The sequence below is a fragment of the Micromys minutus genome (assembly GCF_963924665.1).
Source record: "Micromys minutus genome assembly, chromosome: X".
Taxonomy (NCBI): domain Eukaryota; kingdom Metazoa; phylum Chordata; class Mammalia; order Rodentia; family Muridae; genus Micromys; species Micromys minutus.
In genome coordinates, this window is record NC_137970.1 from 47,699,840 (window position 1) to 47,716,703 (window position 16,864).

The following is a 16,864-nucleotide window of genomic DNA, read 5'->3' on the forward strand; positions in this document are numbered from 1 at the left end:
CGGGTTTCTAGAATTTTACTTGGGAGATTAAATAGGTACATGATATTCATTTTTATATTGCCCATATTTAGTTTTAATTTTATTTTTCATTAAAATATAATTACATTATTTTTTTCTCTCCATCTCTTCCCTTCAACCCTTCCCAGTCCCCCTTCTCTCAAATTCATGGCCTATTTGATTATACCACTTATTTCTTTAAAGCAGTATAAGACAAAGCTGGGTGTGACCAAGCCAGATGTCTGAGTTCAAGGCCAGCCTGGTCTACAGAGCAAGTTCAAGACAGAGAAACCCAGACCTGAAAGAACAAAACAAATAAGTTAAAAACTAATAGAGAACATGTAGTTTCTGATTGCAAGGATCTTAAGATCTAGAATGAGAGACTTGTAAATACCAGTGTATTAAAAAGTGGTCCTTGGGGGAAAACATTTACAATGAAAAGACTGAACTCTCTTGCCAAGTAGGTTCAGGATTGCTCCAAAGAGAAGACTAAAAAGCTAGATCATAAAGCCAGGCAGGGAGGTTACACCTGTGATCCCAGTGCTTGGTAGCTGAGGCAAAGGATGATTCTGAGTTGAGGTCAGCCTGGACTACAAGACCATAACTTAGGAAAAAACAATAGTTGAGAGTAGGCAGATTAGTGGTTAGCCATATAGGCCACAAGTAAGAGAACACTCTAGTCAGAGGGAATGTTTGGGGACATGAAACAACAGATTCAAACTATAGTTCCAGTTATGGTATTAAGACTTCCAACTTTGGGGCTGGAGAGATGACTCAGTGGTTAAGAGCACTGACTGCTCTTCTAGACATCCTGAGTTCAATTCCCAGCAACCATGTGGTGGCTCACAGCCATCTGTAATGGGATCTGATGCCTTCTTCTGGTGTGTCTGAAGACAGTGACAGTGTACTTAAATATAATAAATCTTTAAAAAGAAAAACTTCCAACTTTAGGATCAAATGGTTATTTTAGAGCAATCATTCTGTATGATTTTGGATAGAGAGAAAGGGAGCCAGATGGTAAATGATTAAGGCCTAAACCATGACTGAGTCACTGGTAGTAGGGATGAAATAAGACTTTTTTTTTTGTCTTAATGACTGGATAATAGAAAGGAGAGAGAGTGGAACCCGTGTTACTGGTTAGGAGTTTCTAGTCACTGAGAAGGGGCTCTTCAGTTTCAGTCAGAAGCAGGTGAGTTTAACATATATACATGTATAAAGCTTAGGATTTAAGCAATGTAGACAGTAGAAAATCACCGGGAAGCATAGATGGAATAAGGGGAAGACAGACTCTTGGTGAAAACCAGTATTTAGGTACTGTCTCAACCAGAAAGGGAACTTTTAAGAGCCTTGTTCACACCTTGCCAGCTGGAGCTAGAATTAGAACATGTCTCAAAAAGAAAACAAACTAGTTAGCATTGGATTTCATTTGATAGTGATTGCCTGGAAAAGACAAAGCCCCGGGTTCAATCTTCAGCACCAAACAAATAAACCGTGATGGCACATGGAGGTAGAAGCAGGAGGATCAGAAGTTCTGAGAGTAAGTAAAGATGAAAGGTAATTAAGTATGCTTATGTAGACCTAGAGGGGAATACAACATAAGAAGGGTTAGAAAAAGTACGGATTATTTGTTAGACATGTATATAGAAAGGGGTGATAGCTATAATAGAAAAAAATCCCTTGTACAGAGAGGTCTCTTCTGAAATAGGTAAGGTCATCTTTGTGACAAAAGTGAAAATAATGTGGCAGTCTGAAGTATTGAAACTAGAAACAAGCTAAGATGCCTTAGGGACTGGAGAGATGGCTCAGCACTGAGTATGCATTGCTCTTGAAGAGGACCCTAGTTTGAATCCTGGGACCCATTTGAAATTTTGAGTACCTACACTCAGGTGCATACCAATACACAAGAAACTTACAAATAAAAAAAAAACCTTTAAAGCAAAATGGCCTCTTTATTTTTAATTCTTTTCTCTTTTATTAAAAATAGATTTTTTTTCTCAAACAATATCTGATTACAGTTTCCTCTCTTTCTCCCAGTTCCTCCCAACTTCCTCTTCCATCTGGATTCACCCCACTTTGTGTGTCTCATTAGAAAAAAACAAGGCTTCTAGGAGATAACAACACACAAAACAAAATGTAATGAGGGAAAAAACTCATCAAAGTTGGACAAGGCAAATCAACAAAAGGAAAAGTGCCCCCAAGAGAAGGCATGAGAATCAGAGACCCACTTATTCTCACATCCATAAAACCACAAAACTGCGTATTCATAAGAGCTTTGCTCAGTTGTTTTGGAGGTCTTTGTTTTCCTGGTGTTGTCCATTCTCTCTGGCTTTTCTTATTATGCTCTTTCCCCCTCCTGTTACTTAAGGATATCTGAACTCTGAGGGGACAGTATTGATGTTTACTCCCATTTAGAGTTGTGTGTTCTGAAGTGTATGTGTGTGTGTGTGCTCAAAGGAGCATACCTGTCTGCCTCTGCTACTCCCCATCCCCCCATGTGTGTAATGTCTGGGTGTAGGTCTCTTTTCTCATCTGCTATAGGAGGAAGCTTCTTTAATGATGGCTGAAAAAGATAATGATCTGGCTCCCTAAAAGAGCCTATTTTTTTAGTAAATAAAATGTCTATCTTTAGCAAAGAGGATTGAATAATAATATGTCCTTTCAGTGAAAAACTACACAGTTGATTGTAAGGAAAACATGATGTGCTAGTATGGAAAGATAGGGTTTGATTTCATTTGAGGAGCAAAGGAGAATTTTAGTCTATGCTCAGTTATTTAAAGAGTATGGAAATTATTGAGCAATATGCCCTTTGAACTGCTGACACCTCAGGTTGAGATGGAGCGGGCAGGGTTCACTCTTGACTAAACCTTTCAGTTGTTATCTTTAGCTAGTCATTCTCCAACATTTTTTTGAGACAGTGGACCTTGGTGAAATGAAGGCTAACTGACTTGGCTAAATGAGCTGGCCAGAAAACTTCAAAGATCTTCCTGTGTCTACCCTATTCTCCACTATCACTTCAGTTACAGGATGCGACACCCTGCCTAGTTTTTGCATGGGTTCTGGGGCCTGCCAAGCCTGAAGACCTAAATTCAATCTCTGACATCTAAATGGTAGGAGAAAAGTATTCCCCAAAGTTGTTCTTTGACCTCCACATACATGGTGTGACATGCATGCACATTCAGGGAAGGACTGAAGGAGCTGAAGGGGATTATAACCCCATAGGAAGAACAATACCAACCAACCAGACCCCCAGAACTCCCAGCAACTAAATTACCATCAAAAGAGTACCCATGGAGGGACCCATGGCTTCAGCAGCATATGTATCAGAGGATTTTCTTGTCGGGCATCAGTGGGAAGGGAGGCCCTTGGTCCTGTGAAAGCTTCATGCCCAGCAGAGAGGAATGCTAGACTAGTCAGGCAAGACTGGGTGGGTGGGTGGGTGGGTGAGGGAACACACTCATAGAAGCAGGGGGAGGGGATGGAGGGTTTGCAAAGGGGAAACTGAGGAGGACAACCAAGAGAACACCAGTGAGAAACATTGGTTCTGGGTATCCAAACTCAGGTCCTCGTGATGGTAAGGTAGGTACTGCCAGAGCTATTTGCTTAGTCCTGTTTTGTTTGTTAAGACAAATTCTTACTGGTGATTCAGTCTGGCTTCAAACTTGCTTTGTATTCCAGGCTAGTCTGCTTTTTTTTTGTTTGTTTGTTTGTTTGTTTTGTAGTTGTTTGGTTGGTTGGTTTAGTTTAGTTTTGTCGTTTTTGTTTTGAGACAAGGTTTCTCTGTGTAACCCTGGCTGTCCTGAAACTTGCTCTGTAGACCAAGCTACCCTTGAACTCTAATTCTACCTGCCTCTGCCTCTAAAGTGCTGGGATTAAAGAAATGTGCCACCATACCCAGCAACAGAGGGGTTGGGGAGATATTTGTACATGTGAACACATACCACACTTGTGTGAAGGTCAGAGAACAACTTTATGGAAGGAATTGTTTCTCTCCTCCCTTGATGTGGGTTCTAAAAAATAAACTCAGGTTATCCAGCTTGTTCCTTAAGTGTTTTAGCCACTGAGGCATCTTGCTGTCTTCCCTGTTTTCTTGACATTTTAAAATTATCATTGAGGATAAGGGAAGCTAGAACTCCATCATGAAGTTAATGTGCATTTAATATACAAGAGAAGTACTGTTTCATTTTATTTTGGTATCTTTGGGCTTAAGGAGAGATAGGAACTTTCTAGGCTATCCTGGAGCAAACTAAGTAGCACAGGCTAGCCTCAAGCTCAATTACCCTCCTGGCCCAGCTTTCCAAGTGTTAAGATTACAGGTGTTTGCCACCAGGGTCAGCTCAGTGTTCATTTCAAACAATATCAATTTATTTGTGCTTTTTTTTTCCTCCAGAGGTTCTTAGCAACATAGTTGTCAAGGTATAGAAGTAGAAAATACATTGTGTGCCAGACTAGGTGGTGCACATCTTTGATTCCAGCACCCAGGAGGCAGAGGCAGGTAGTTCTCTAAGTCCAATAACAGCCAGGGCTACATAGTGAGACTCTGTCAAAAATATAGTGTAAGGACCTGGTCATAAGAGATAGGTTGGTGGGGGCCTGGAGAGATGGCTCAGTGGTTAAGAGCACTGACTGCTCTTCCAGAGGTCCTGAGTTCAATTCCCAGCAACCATATAGTGGCTCACAACCATCTGTAATAAGACCTGGTGCCTTCTTCTGGTGTGTCTGAAGACAGCTATGGTGTACTCGTACATATAAGATAAATATTTATAAATTTAAAAAAGATAGGTTGGTGAAGAACCTCCACTTGGAAGGCAGTCTGGGGAAGAAGATTACTTTCATCTTTGGTTTTGCCTTTTGTTTTGTTTTGTTTTTTGAGATGAGGTTTCACTATATAGCTCTGGCTACCCAGGGGCTCACTATGTAGGCCTGGCTGGCTTCAAACTCACAGATCTCCTGCCTCTGCTTCCCAAGTTCTGGAACTAAAGGAGTGCACCAACTTTTATTTTATTTTATTTTTATTTATATATGAGTATTTTGTCGTCATGTATTTAACTGTACCTGCAGAGGACAGAAGAAGGTATAAGATCCCTTGTAACTGTAATTATGGAAGGTTGAACCCAAATCAAGCTTCCCTGCAAGAACTTCTACAGCTGGAGTTAGCTGGATACAAAAATAACTCAAAAAATTGGCAGCCCTCCTATATACAAATAACAAACAGACTAAGAAAGAAATGGAAACAACACCTTTTCATGACAGTCTCAAATAATATAAAATATCTTTGGGTAACTTTAACCACTCAGGTGAAAGTCATATATGCTGTTTTTTTTTTAAAAAATAAAGATTTATTTTATGTATATGAGTACACTGTAGAAGAGGACATCAGATTCCATTACAGATGGTTGTGAGTCACCATATGGTTGCTGGGAATTGAACTCAGGACCTCTGGAAGACCACTCAGTGCTCTTGACCACTGAGCCACCTCTCCAGTCCCCATGCTGTTCTTCTTAAGCCCTCATCATCTCTGTGCTAAAAAACAAACAAACAAACAAAAACCACTGATTCTGCCTGGAATCCCAGCACTGGGGAAGCTGAGGAGGGACAATGAGTTTGAGTCTAGTCTGCACTACACATAACCCTGTCTCAAGAAACACACACACACACACACACACACACACACACGTGGGGCTGGAGAGGTGGCTGATATTTGATAATCCCTAAAGCATAGCGGCAACATTTTGAAAAATGTAAGATCATAATTTTTGTGTACTTTTTATTTTTATCTTATTGTGTAGTTTATTTTTAATTATATTATGTGTCTCTGTGGACACCTGGTGTGTTAGATGTCCCTGGAAGTAGAGTTACTGGTAATTGTAAACTGCCTGATATGAGTGTAAAAAATTGAACTGAGATCCTCAGAAGAGAGGTGTGTGCACTTAACCACTGAGCCAGGTCTCTAGCACCACAGAATCATAACTTTAAAATTGTAAAATGCATTTTACTGAAGATTAAGCCTTTTTGTCTTGGTTCATAATAGTAAAGATTTTGGGGGTGAACTCGGTCTTCTTTTTTAAAAAGATGTATTTATTTATTTATTTGTTTGTTTGTTTAATGTGAGTACACTACTCTGTTTCTCTCTTCAGACACACACACACGAGGGCATCAGATCTCATTACAGACAGTTGTATATGTGGTTGCTAGGATTTGAACTCAGGACCTAGAAGAGCAGCCAGGGCTCTTAACCTCTGAGCCATCTCTTGAGCTCAATAGCAAAGATTTTTAATAGATTTATTATTTTTATCCATGTGTCTGTATGGATGTATATTGTGTGTGTGACCAGCCAAGATTACAGTGAGATCTTGTCTCATAAAAATAAAAAATAAAAAAAGAACATAGCCCAACTTGACTCACATATAATTACTTACAGTAATCCTGTAAGATGTGTCAGAAGTGGTTAAATAGCAAAATAAATGTCATTAATTTTCATTTTAGTGAATAAAGGGATGCCACATAGATGATGGCAAAATTGCCTGATCTTATATTATCTTCATATGAAATTAGGATTACCAAGAGAAGGAAATAGCCATGTTGGAAAATTAGAAGTAAATACATGGTCAAGAGTAGAAAAATTGCTGGACATGGCATGTCTTTAATCCTAGCATTCAGAAAGCAGAGATAGGTAGTTCTTAGTTTGAGGCCAGCCTGACCTACAGGGGGAGTTCCAGGACAGCCAAGGCTGCATAGAGAGACCCTGTCTCAAAAATAAACAAAAAATGATTACTAGAAAAAAAATTTTTCTAGGGAGAGATGGCTCAGTGTTTAAGAGCACTGACTGTTCTTCCAGAGGACCTGGGTTAAATTTCCAGCAACCACATGATAGCTAACAATTGTCTGTAACTCCAGTTCCAGATAATCCAACCCATGGTTTACAGATACACATGTAGGCAAAAGACCCATTCACATAAAATAAAAATAAAGGTTTAAATATTTTTCTGCAGCTAGAGAGACAGTCCAGCATTTAAGAGCACTGGATATGGGGGCTGCAGAGATGGCTCAGTGGTTAAGAGCACAGACTGCTCTTCCAGAGGTCCTGAGTTCAATTCCCAGCAACCACAACCCAGTGAGCCACAACCATATGTAATGGGATCTGATGCCCTCTTCTGGTGTGTCTGAAGACAGCTACATACATAAAATAAATAAATCTCATTAATTTATTATTCACTTTTTCACTTTACAGCCTCTTCTCCCCACCCCCATCCCACTTTCACGCTCCTTCCCCACTCCTATCCCCTTTTCTCAGAGAAGGGAATCCCCAGCACCCTTAGTACCAACCCATCCAGGTACATCAAGTTGCAGTAGGACCAAGTGCATGCTCTTTTTTAAAGAGGTATTTATTATGTACAGTCTTCTGCTTGCATGTGTGCCTGTACCCAGAAGGGGGCACCAGATCTCACAGATAGTTGTGAGCCACAATGTGGTTAGGAATTGAACTCAGGATCTCTGGAAGAGCAGTCAGTGCTCTTAACCACTGAGCCATCTCTCCAGCCCAATTAAAAAGTATTTTTACAAAGAGAATATTTTCTTTAGAAGTCTTAATATTGTTTAAATTTGAAGAACAAATGTTCTGCCAGGCAGTGGTGGTGGACGCCTTCACTCCCTGTTTTCAGGAGGCAGAGGCAGGTGGATCTCTGAGTCCAAGGCCAGCCTGCTCTACAGAACCAGTTCTATGAGAGCCAAGGCTATACAAAGAAACTCTGTCTCAAAAAACAAACAAGAATTAATGTTCTAGGTGACCATAAAACAGAAACACATATCTGTAGTTAAATAGTCCTGTATTTTTAGATTAAGAATCATAAGCAATTTGCAGACTGGGCTTGCTAATTTAAGACAGACAATTTAGGCAAGCACATTTCCTTGCTTGAAGTACTCTTTCCATTCTTTCTACCTCCTCCGGCCTTCTAAGTGAATGCCAGCTGGGACTCCAGATTCCAGGGGAAGTGCTTTCTGGACCAGAAGGAAGAAAACATTTTAGCAAAATTCCACATCCCAGATCCAAGTGCCTTAGAAATGTAATGTGAGGTTTGTGACATGTTACTTTGTCTTACGGATTGGCTTTCACTATTGGTGACCTTGAGCGCTTTACTCAGGTTCCATTTCCTTAGCTATCTGGCAGGGTTAGAATTTCAGAGGTGACTTTGTCAGTAAAGCTGACTGTGACTAAAGCTGCTTCGACTCAGATGTGGCTTATTTGTGCCCCCAAAGTGCTCACATGCTCTGCTTGGTTCGAAGTGTGGCATGGTTGGGAGATCGTGGTATTTTGACTGAGGCTTACTAGTACACTAGGAGTGCTGCCCTGAAAAGAGATTCCAATATTATCTAGAGTGCCTGGCAGAACCTGAGATGGTGAATTCTTAGAAAAGAGTAAGACTAACCCTCTCCCCATTCTCATGATGCCATTCTTTATAACCAAGGAACTGATGTGGTTACCCAAGCTTGAGCTTTCTTCCAAAATGAAGAACTAAGTAAACTTGTAGTGGTTTGTATATGATCGACTCAGGGAATGGCACTATTAGAAGGTGTGACCCGGCCCTGTTGGAGTAGGTGTGTGTCACTGTGGGTGTGGGCTTTATATATAAATACACTGTAGCTCTCTTCAGACACACCAGAAGAAGGCATCATATCTCATTGCAGATGGTTGTGAGCCACCATGTAGTTGCTGGGAATTGAACTCAGGACCTCTGGAAGAGCAGTCAGTGCTCTTAACCGCTGAGCCATCTTCCCATTCGGGGTGTGAGCTTTAAAACCCTAGTCCCAGCTGCCTGGAAGCCAGTATTCTGCTAGCAGCCTTCAGATGAAGATGTAGAACTCTCAGCTCCTCCTGTACCATGCCTGCCTGGATGCTGCCATGTCCCCCCGCCTTGATGATAATGGACTGAACCTCTGAACCTGTAAACCAGCCCCAATTAAATGTTGTCCTTGGCCATGGTGTCTCTTCACAGCAATGGAAATCCTGATACTTGTTTTCTTAGAAAACTAGGTAGTTTCGTGCATTTTGTTAGAGGGATGGATGGCAGATTGATTGTACTGGCAAACAGTAAGCATCTAGTAATTGTCAACTTTTATCTCCTCAGAACAAGCAGAAGTTCATAGACTTAAAATAGTTGGAGTTATTCTGTTCTTGCTTTTCAATGTTTTTGCTTTGTTTGAGACAAGAGTTCATGTAGCTGAGGCTGGCGTGGAACTCCTGATCTTCCTGCTTTCATCTTCCAAGTGCTGTGACGACAGTTATATACCATAATGCCTTGCTTGGAGCTTTTCTATTATCGACATGAAATATTTTTTAAAGATTTATGTATTTTAAGTCACACGTTGTGGCCTACCCTGTTCTCCAGAGGCAGAGGCGAATGGACTCTAAGTTTGAGGACAGCCTGGTCTACAGATCAACTTTCAGGTCAGCCAGGACTACACAGAGACCTTTTCTCACAAAAGCAAAATACAAAAAAAGGAAGGAAGGAGAAGTGAAGGGGAAAAAAAGAAAAGAGAGGAAGGACAGTTAAGAATACTGACTGGAGAGTTTTGCTCAGTGGTTAAGAACACTGACTGCTCTTCCAGAGATCCTGAGTTCATTTCCTAGCAACCGCATGGTGGCGCACAACCATCTGTAATGGGATCTGATGTCCTCTTCTGGTGGGTCTGAAGGCAGCTACAGTGCACTCACATAAAATAAATAAATAAATAAATAAATAAATAAATCTTAAAAAGAAATACAAAGAACACTTGCTGCTCTTGTAGAGGACCTGGGTTTGGCTTCCAGCACCCACACGGCACTTCAGAACTGTCTCTAATCCTAGTTCCCGAGGAGTGGACGCCTCTAGCCTCCGCAAGCACCACGCACGAATGCGGTGTACATACAAACATGCAAGCAAAACACTTAAACATATCAAATACTGGCACTCCCCACATTCCTTATAGAATAGGAGTTTGGGGAGGCAAGGGCTGACAAGTCTGAGTTCCAGGACAGCTTGGTCTACAAGCTCCAGGAGAGCCATGAGAAAGCTTGTCACAAAAAAAAAAAAAAAAAAAAAAAAAAAAAAAAAGTTTTTTATAAAAGCCTTAGGCTTGCTATCCTTGAGGCCATGTCCCTGGAGGGAAGCTTCTCAGCTCACACTCTGACCTAGCAAATCCTTGGGCTTTAGTGTATCCTCTGTAGATGTAAAATAAGATTATTGTAACAGAGAATGTCCAAGGCACTTTGGTGAGTGTGTATAGTCCCAGCTCCTTGGAAGGCTGAGTCAGGAATGAGTGAATATAGGTGGTGCCAGCCTAAGCAGCATGGGAGATCATGTCTCAAACCAAAAAAAAAAAAATACATGTGCAGTACAGTACATAGAATGTTTGGTTCAGAGTAAAGATTCTATATGTGCCTTTGCGTGTCTGTGTATGCATGCTTGGAGACAGATCCCAGAACTTCCTGAGCACTGTGTTCTACATCCATGCTGTCCCCAATGTGTACTCTTAGACTGTCCTGGTGGGAGTATAAACTGGCACCTATTCCTTCTACCCTGTGATTTGTACAATGTGTTTTGGTCTTTATCTACTTTACCTGTGAACCCCAGGCCTAGAACAAAGTTTTTAAAACTGGATATGTACCTAGCTTTAAAAAATTGTTTTTCTTCAATGGTTTTAATGAGAGAAAAGTAATTTTAATCTGGGTGTGGTTTGCCCACCTTTAAACCCAGTGCGTGGGAAGCAGAGGCAGGTGGATCTCTTTGAGGCCAGCCTGGTCTACAAAGCAAGTTCCAGGGCTCCTACACAGAGAAACCCTCTCTTAAAAATACAACAGGCTGGAAAGATGGCTGAGCAGTTAAAAGCACTGGCTGCTCTTCCAGTGGACACAGGTTCAATTTCTAGCACACACATGACAATTACAACTGTCTGTAACTACAGTTCCAGGTGATCCAACACCCTTACACAGATATAACAATCCACAGAAAGAATAAAATAAATAAATCAAAGAACACAAAGGGAGTTTTACTTTTAAAGAATTTCATATCCACAGGGAAGTTTTTATTTTTTTTTCATTTGATATAGGGTTTTATATAGTTCAGGCTGTCCTTGGACTCCTATGTAGCTAAGGGTCAGTTTTAGATCCTGATCTTCCTGCCTCCACCTCCCAAGTGCCAGGATTATATGTGTGCACCAAGCCCACAGAGGAGAGTTGCTATATAGCCCCTTCTTGCCTTCCCTTCACATAATCATGATCCATACTAAAACTAGGAAGTGAGCAGTGGCAGTCTTGTGAGCTATGTTTCTTTGTTCAGGTTTTACTACTTTTTTTTGTACTAATGTCTTCTTTTCTATTGCAGAATCCAATCTGGGATCTCACATTACATTTATCTATTGTGTTTTTTATGTCTAGTTTATTTTGTAAGGGTCCATATCAAGTATTTTGTAGGTGTCTTAGTTAGGGTTTTACTGCTGTGAAGGGACACCATGACCATGGCACCTCTTATAAAAATAAAACATTTAATTGGGGCTGGCTTACAGTTTCAGAGGTTCAGTTCATTGTCATCTTGGTAGGAAGCATGGCAGCATCAAGGCAGACTTGGAGTTGGAGCCGCTGAGAATTAAATATCTTGATCCAAAGGCAGCCAGGAGGGGGTTTTTCTTCCACACTGGGCAGAGCTTGAGCATAGGAGACCTCACACCACGTCCACTTTAGATTTCTTCATGGAGGGGGATATAGCTGGTCTTGGACATCCTGAAAGCCTAGGTGTTTGTTTAGCAGTCCCCAAACACATCTGATTATCATAATCCATGTGAGGATACTTTCGAGATTTCTAGGTCTCTCTAAAATCAGATTTAGTGTGTCTGGCATTTAAACTTAGAAAATGTTTACACTTACTGATTGTATGGTGTACATGCATTTAGGGGCACACTTGTGAAGGTCAAAGGAAGGCTTTTGGGAGTTGGTTCCCTCCTTTCACAAACTAAGACCTGGGAATTGGACTTAGATCATCAGTCTATGGTAGCAAACGCCTTTACCTGGTAGACATCTGAAACTAGTCTTAAAAGCTTCCCTAGTGACCCAGATGTGATGGTGCACAGGTGTAGTCCCAGAACTCTGAAGGCTGAGGCAGGAGGACTGCTTGTTATTGAAAACAAAAACTCTCTCTCTCTCTCTCTCTCTCTCTCTCTCTCTCTCTCTCTCTCTCTCTCTCTCTCTGTGTGTGTGTGTGTGTGTCCCTCCCTCCCTCCCTCTCTCCTCCTTCTTCTGCTCTTCTCCCTCTCCCCTCCCTCTCTTCTTCTCTCCATTTTTTCCTCTTCCCCTCACCTTTGCTTTTTCTTCTCTCTCTGTACATGTGCCCTTTCTCTGTTTTTCTTCTCACTCCCTGCCTCCCCATGATGAGTCTCCTGGCCAGTAAACTCACCCAAGAGCAGCTTTCCAATAAACCTTACTTTAATATAACTTTTAAAAAAAGCCAAAAGCAAAAAAAAAAAAAAAAAAAAACTTCCCTCAACCAAGCACTTACTTGTGTGGCAGAGGCAGGTGAATCTCTGTGAGTTCAAGGCCAGCTTGATCTGTATAGCAAACTCTAGGTTAACTAAAGCTATATGCATGGTGAGGCCCTGTCTGAAACAAACAAAAACAAAACAAAACAAAACAAAAAAGGTTACAAATGTGAGTGTTGCTCTGAACATACAGTGCCAAAGGAAGCCTGGTGAGTGCTTTTGATGCCTTGGAACTGGAGTTACAGATGGTTGTGAGCCACAATGTGGTTGTTAGGAATAGAAACTGGTCCTGTGCAGGAGAAGCCAGTGCTCTTACCTGCTGAGCCATCTCACCAGCCTCCAAATGGTTATTGTTTTTTCCAATACAAGGTTTCTCTGTGTGTCCTGGCTGTCCTGGAACTCACTCTGTCCTCAAATTCAGAGATCTCCCCACCTCTACCTCCCAATTGTTGGGATTAAAGGCTTGTGCCACCACCACGGGGATCAAATGGTTACTTTTAATAGTGGCCTAAGGGCTAGTGAGAAGGTTCAGTGGGTAAGGACACTTGCCTTGAAAGCCTAATGAGCCAAGTTTAGTCCCTGGATCTAGTAGTAAAAATGTCCCCTCTAACCGTTATGTATGTATATCATTCACACGTGATGATAAATAGGAAACTCAGCATGAAAGCCTCAAAATCTTGGGAATCCTCCCTCATTCTCCTAAAGAGCTTAGCATTGCAGGTCTGAGCCAACATCATGCTGAGCTTTCAAGTTCAGATAATACAGTGATGACTTCCATGAATACAGCTGTCTTTTTCTGATAGCTTTTATATCTGTCAAATTTACTGTACAGGACTGGGGACACAGTTCAGAGGTTAAGTTTTTATTTAGCAAAACAAAGGCCACGGGTTTAGCCCCAGCACAGATGTATAAAAAACTAGACAGATAATATATGTGTAAAACTCAAAGCTAAGATGCAGCATGGAATGTATGGGGCCCAGTGAGGAGTCTGGAATTTATCTTGATCTTGTATTATGCAGAACTGTAAACAGATGTAGGCTGCCATGAGATTTAGTCGGGTTTAGAGAGATTAACTGTCTTTAGAGGATATGTTGAATTGTTGATATACAAAAGGGATCAGGCTCTTGGGGAAAGAAAATATGTCCCTAGGGTATTGGGTTAGTCCAGATGAAAACTGACAATGTCAACTGAAGTGACCACAGTGGGGTTGGAGAGGATGGGATGGATTTGGAAGATTTTTAGGAAGTAGATTTGTACACATTTTATAATTAGTTGTTTTTGAGATGCAAAATATAAAGACATTACAACTGGAGAGATGGCTCAGTGATTAAGAGCACTTGTTGCTTTTGCAGAGAACTCAGGTTCAATTTCCAGCACCCACAGGGTGGCTCACAACTATCGGTAACTCCAGTGGATCTGACATCCTCTTCTGACCTCTGTGGACACCAAGCATCAATGTAGTGCACATACATATGTGCAAGCAAAGCACTCATACAACATAAAAATAAAACAAATTTTCAAATTTTAAATAAACAACTTTTGTGTAAGTCAGATTCTCTCTGTGTATCCTTGACAGTCCTGGAACTGACATGCAGATCAGGGTGGAACAACTTTTAAAAATATAATATAATATAATATATACACATACAAATGAAATATTTACTGATGATAAGTCTCAAACTATTTTTAAGTCAAGATCTCACTCAGTTCAAGGCCAGTTACTCTCTCTCTCTCCTCATAAATTTAATTTTTAAAACATTTTTAAAGATTTATTTTTTTATTATATATAAGTACACTGTAGCTGTCTTCAGACACACCAGAAAAGGGCATCAGATCTCATTACAGATGGTTGTGAGCCACCATGTGGTTGCTGGGATTTGAACTCAGGACCTCTGGAAGAGCAGTCAGTGCTCTTAACCACTGAGCCATCTCTCCAGCCCAATTTAAAAATTTTTATTTTTGAGATTATAATACAATGCCAATTTGTCTTCCTTCTCTTTCCTACCACCAAACTCTTTAATACAGAAAGAAAATATAAATGTTACAAATCTGGGGCTTAGAGGCTAGATGTTTTACTGTCAAAAGCAGTGGTTCACTCCATATTTTTGTATGTGTGCCATTTCAAGCACTTATTTACAAACTATATAGAGAACAACATATAGATTATATAGAATAGATGTAAAAATAACTTATACACCATATAAACACTTGGCTTTTTCTTTCTGGGTTTTTTTTTTCTTTTTTTAATTAAATTGAACCACTTTATTTTAAAAAAACAAAGATAAATGTACAGATTTTGAGCATTCTTGCATAAAAGTATATGAATACATTTTTGTCAGTACTTGATTTTCTAAAGGTTTGATAGTATGCATTAAAATCTTACTGGTTACAATGAGCATAAAGTACATGTAAAACAAGATGTAACCTGGAAATAGTCAAAGTTTTCTTGGTGTGTAAAAATTAAGCATAATGGTTTTTCATTTTTTTGTTTAACTCTGTACCCTTTCTGGGTATTTTTGAGACAAAGTCTCACTGTGTGGCTCTGACTGACCTGGAATTCAGAATGTAGACCAGAGCTGGCCTCTAATTTGCAGAAGATGTTCCTGCCTCTGTGTCTCTTGTGTTAAGATCACAGGTATGGGGCTGGAGAGATGGCTGCTGTTCCAGGGGTCCTGAGTCCCAGAAACCACATGGTGGCTCACAACCATCTGTAATGGGATCTAATGCCCTCTTCTCCTGTGTCTGAAGACAGTGTCAGTGTACTCATATATAATAAATAAATCAATCACCATGACAGAATGGTGGAGTTTTGTTTTCAAATATAGCATAGATAATTGCTCTTTTTCAAAAATCCTTCCTGTGGTTATGATTTTTTAGTATTTCTTTTCATTTTTTTATGTATGGATGTTTTGTCCACATTATATCATGTTCATGAAGTGCCTTCAGAGGCTAGGATAGGGCATCAGGCGTTGTGGAGCTGGAGTTACAGACAATTGTGAACTGCCATGTGGTTGCTGAGAACTGAAGCCAGGTCCTCTGGAAGAGCAGACAGTCCTCTTAACACCGAGTCATCTCTCCAGCCCCATAACACCCGTTTGTTAATATGGATTTCTAGATTCAAAAATATAACACCATTATTTTTTCTTATTAACTATGTCCTTTTGGGGGAGGGTATGTGCACATGTAAGTACAGGTGCTCATGGGATCTAGAAGAGGGTGTTGGAGTCTCTGGAGCTGGAGTTAAAGCTGTTTGAAAATTGCCTAATATGGGTGCTGGGGTCTGCAAGAAAGGGGTAAAAAAGAGCTTACAGCTGCTGAGCCATCTCTCCAGTACCAACACTATTCACTTTTGGTTGGTCATGTGGTGGCTGTATTTGTAAGGTTGCTCCTTTTCACTTTTCAAAATGTAATTTTGTGTGAGCGAGTGGTTTTGCCTGTGTGTATGTCTATGTAGTATGTTTGTGACTAGTGCTGGCAGAGGTCAAAAGAAGGTATTAGATCTTCTAGAACTGGAGTTATGACTACAGGTGAGCCAACATGTAGCTGCTAGAAACCCAGCCCATTTCCTCTGTAAGAGCCAAGCATGCTCTTGCTGGATGAGCCATCTCTTCAGCCCTTCAGTAATCTCTTAGACATTGTCGACACAAACACTTGAAACTAGCACTTCCCCCTGCAGCAGAAGGCGAATCTTTCCACTTGAAGAACGTGCCCTCTTTCTCTGGAGTGTGATCAGCACCTTATCTAGTGGGGCTGTACGAATCTTTTACAAAGGATGCTTTGTGTGTGTTGCACAATGTTCAAATTCAGTTATTCTTGTACTAGTCCTCGCCCTGATTCTCACCCAACCTTCTGCAGGGTAACTTCTTCCTGCCTTCTTTTTCCTTTTTCTTTTCCTCGTGCACACTTTCTGTTTGCTTTCCTCTCTTTGCCTGCCTTCTTTTCTGATACCTTTTGGTTTCAACTTGATGAAGCTATCCAATCAAGTGAAACTCGGGATAGCTCTGTCGTTTGCTTGTTCTGATGCGAGGTCTCGCTGTGACTTTGTTGGTTGTTGCTTCAGTGCAGTCCTCTATCTCCGAGTTACACTTCCAAACTTGAGTATTTTCAGGTATTATCGGTTCCTAGTTAATTTTAAGTAAAGAAAACTATCTGGGAATATGGGTTTGTGTCTGATTCAATCTGTAGCAAGAATTGGAGAGTAGAACAGATCCTCTCTTCTGTTTTGAGACAAGGGTATCAACGCTGTAGCTCAGGCTGGTCTCAAACTTATGACAACCCTCCTGCCTTAGTCTCCAAGTACTAGGATCACAAATTTGAGCCTCTATGCCCAGCTAAGGTTTTCCTTATAAGAGCTATTCTTCCT

At 40.7% G+C, this 16,864-nt stretch overlaps 1 protein-coding gene across 1 annotated transcript in view; it reads left to right on the forward strand.

Moving 5' to 3' along the window:
* The window catches only part of TAF1 (TATA-box binding protein associated factor 1), a gene marked incomplete at its 5' end in the record, with an annotated part of 92,838 nt that overhangs the window by 61,762 nt on the left and 14,212 nt on the right, over positions 1-16,864 (forward strand). The window lies entirely within an intron of this gene.